A 2,960-nucleotide genomic window follows, 5' to 3' on the forward strand; every position below is an offset into this window, starting at 1 on the left:
TAACTCCTCTTTTTTCCCATATGATTTAAAAGACAAATGATTAAAGTATAAATTATAATCTATGTTGGTGAGTACATATTGTATAAAGATGTAATTTGCGACAACAGCTTCAGGGTGGGATGGAGCTATATAAGAGCAAGGATTTTTTTTAAGTTACATTTTTTATTTTATTGTGGTAAGAACACAACATGATCTACCTGTTTGACACATTTTAAAATGTACAATACATTATTGTTGACTATGGGTACAATGTTGTACAGCAGATCTCTAGAGCTTATTATTCATCTTGCTTGGCTGAAATTTTATGCCTGTCGATTAGTAACTCCCTAGTTCTGCCTTCCCCCAGCCCCTGGCAACCACCATTTCACTCTGTTTTTGGTGCCAATTTTAAATACAGTTGTATTCAAGACATTGCATTTTGCACTTACAATACAGTGCTTATAAAGTTCAATGCTATTTCCTTCCTCTGTGCACATGTTCCATATTCAAGTATTGAGAATATCCAGTAATTTACTATAGCAGCTGAACTTTAAAACTGCCATAGAATTTGCTGCAAATTTGGGTCCTTCAAAGTTTTAACTGCGTGGAACAATGTTATATCTATACATGGGTTAGGTTAATCAACCTCTTCAATAGAGGGCACTGAGGAAGCAACACTAGAGGGAGGAGTTCTGTCACCAAGGAAGCTCCCAGGCATTCCTTCAAACGCCTCCTGCACTCTGGTACAGCTTGGTAACGACGGGGTTGCAGACTTCCTCCAGCTCTTTCTGCTGATGTTCAAATTCTTCCTTCTCTGTAGTACCATTCTTATTGAGCCAGTTGCTAATTTCATTACACTTGTCAAGAGTCTTCTGTTTATCCTCATCATTGTCCTTCTTATGGTTGTGCTTGAACTCAGTAATAAAATGGTTGACCATTTGCTTGTTGAAGTCTTCTCCACCTAAGTGGAGAAGCTGTATATTTGACCTCAAAGATTCCATCCTCAATAGTGAGGATTGACAGATCAGAAGTGCCACCTCTTAGGTCAAAGATGAGCACATTTCTTTCTGCTTCAACCTTTTTGTCTAAGCCATAAGCAATAGCAGCCTAAGCCATAAGCAATAGCAGCAATAGTTGGCTCATTGATAATTCTTTTTTTTTTTTTTTTAGATGGAGTCTTGCTCTGTTGCCCAGGCTGGCATGCAGTGGTGGGATCTTGGCTTGCTGCAACCTTTGCCTCCTGGGTTCAAGTGATTCTGGTGCCTGAGCCTCCCGAGTAGCTGGGATTACAGGCACACACCACCAAGCCTGGCTAATTTTTGTATTTTTAGTAGAGACGTGGTTTCGCTATGTTGGCCAGGCTGGTCTCGCACTCCTGACCTTAGGTGATCCACCCGCCTCAGCCTCCCAGAGGGCTGGGATTACAAGGGTGAGCCACCACACCTGGCCTTGATAATTCTAAGTACATTGAGACTAGCAATGGTTCCAACATCCTCAGTAGTCAGATGTTGAGAATCATTAATGTAAGTTGGCATTGTGACCACAGCATTGGTAACAGTCTTCTCAGGGTGGGTTTCTGCAATTTCTTTAATCATTGTCAGACCATAAATGACACCTCCTCTGGATGGAAACTTTTTGTCTCTTACTTGTATTCTACTTGGACTTTGGGACTATCTGCATCATTCACCAGCAAGAACGACCAATGCTTCATATCAGACTGGACAACAGCATCATCATATCTGCATCCAATCAGATGTTTGGCATCAAAAATCATGTTGATGGGGTTCATTGCAACTTGGTTCTTTGTGGGATCACCAATTAGTCATTTGGTATCAGTAAAGGCAACAGAGCTTGGGATGGTTTGATTTCCCTGATCATTGGCAAGTATCTCCAATATTCTGTGCTAAACGACATCCACACAAGAGTAGGTGGTGCCAAGATCAATACCAACTGCAGGTCCCTTAGACATAGTTACTTGCATGTAGGTTTGGCTTGGCTTGCAAAGAATACACATGAATCTCGAAGGCTGCCACTATGTTCAATGAGCCATTTCACTTGTTGATTCTGTGAATTTGACAATTTTACATACATCATAAAAATTGAATCATGCATTATTTGTTATTTGTCCTTTTGTGACTGGCTTATTTTATGCAGTATAATGTCCTCAAGGTCTAATCATGTTGTCACATATTGTAGAATTTCTTTTTTAAAGGCTGAATAGTATCCAGTGTATATATATACTACATTTTCTTTATTTATCTGTTGATGGTCATTTAGGTTGTTTCTACATCTTGGCTATTATGAATAGTGCTGCAATGAACACAGGAGTGCTAATATCTCTTTGAGATTCTGATTTCAATTCTTTTAGATAAATACCCATAAGCGGGATTGCTGGATCATATGGTAGTTCTATTTTTAGTTTTATGAGGAGCCTTCATTCTGTTTTCCATAGCATCTGCATCATTTTGCATTCCCACCAACAGTGTACAAAGGTGCTTTTAATTACTCCTAATCCACACCAATGCTTGTTGTCTTTTTTGTTTGTTTGTTTAGGAGACGGTCTTTCTCTGTCACCCAGGCTGGAGTGCAGTGGCATGATCATAGCTAACTCCAGCTTTGAAATCCTGGACTCAAGCAATCCTCCTGCCTCAGCCTCTTGAATAGCTAGGGCTACAGGTGGGTGCCACCACACCGGGCTATTACATTTTTTTTTTTTTTTTTTTGTAGAGACAGGGTCTTACTATGTTGCCCGGGCTGGTCTTGAACTCCTGGTCTCCAGTGATCCTCCTGCTTCAGCCTCCCAAAGTACTGGGATTACAGGCATGAAGCCACCACACCTAGTCGGCAATGGTTTCTTAAGTATGAAACCAAAAGCACAAGGAAAAAAAGGGGAAAAGAGATAAATTGGACTTCATCAAAATTTAAAACTTTATGCTTTCATGGACACATCAAGAAAGTGAAAAGACAACCCATAGAATCAC

The 2,960-nt window shown here is 40.1% G+C and overlaps 1 pseudogene; it reads right to left on the reverse strand.

Moving 5' to 3' along the window:
* Positions 1 to 701: 701 nt before the first annotated feature.
* On the reverse strand, positions 702 to 1,948 carry LOC100612949 (heat shock cognate 71 kDa protein-like; annotated as a pseudogene).
* Positions 1,949 to 2,960: the final 1,012 nt, after the last annotated feature.

Source organism: Pan troglodytes, chromosome X (assembly GCF_028858775.2).
Source record: "Pan troglodytes isolate AG18354 chromosome X, NHGRI_mPanTro3-v2.0_pri, whole genome shotgun sequence".
NCBI lineage: Eukaryota > Metazoa > Chordata > Mammalia > Primates > Hominidae > Pan > Pan troglodytes.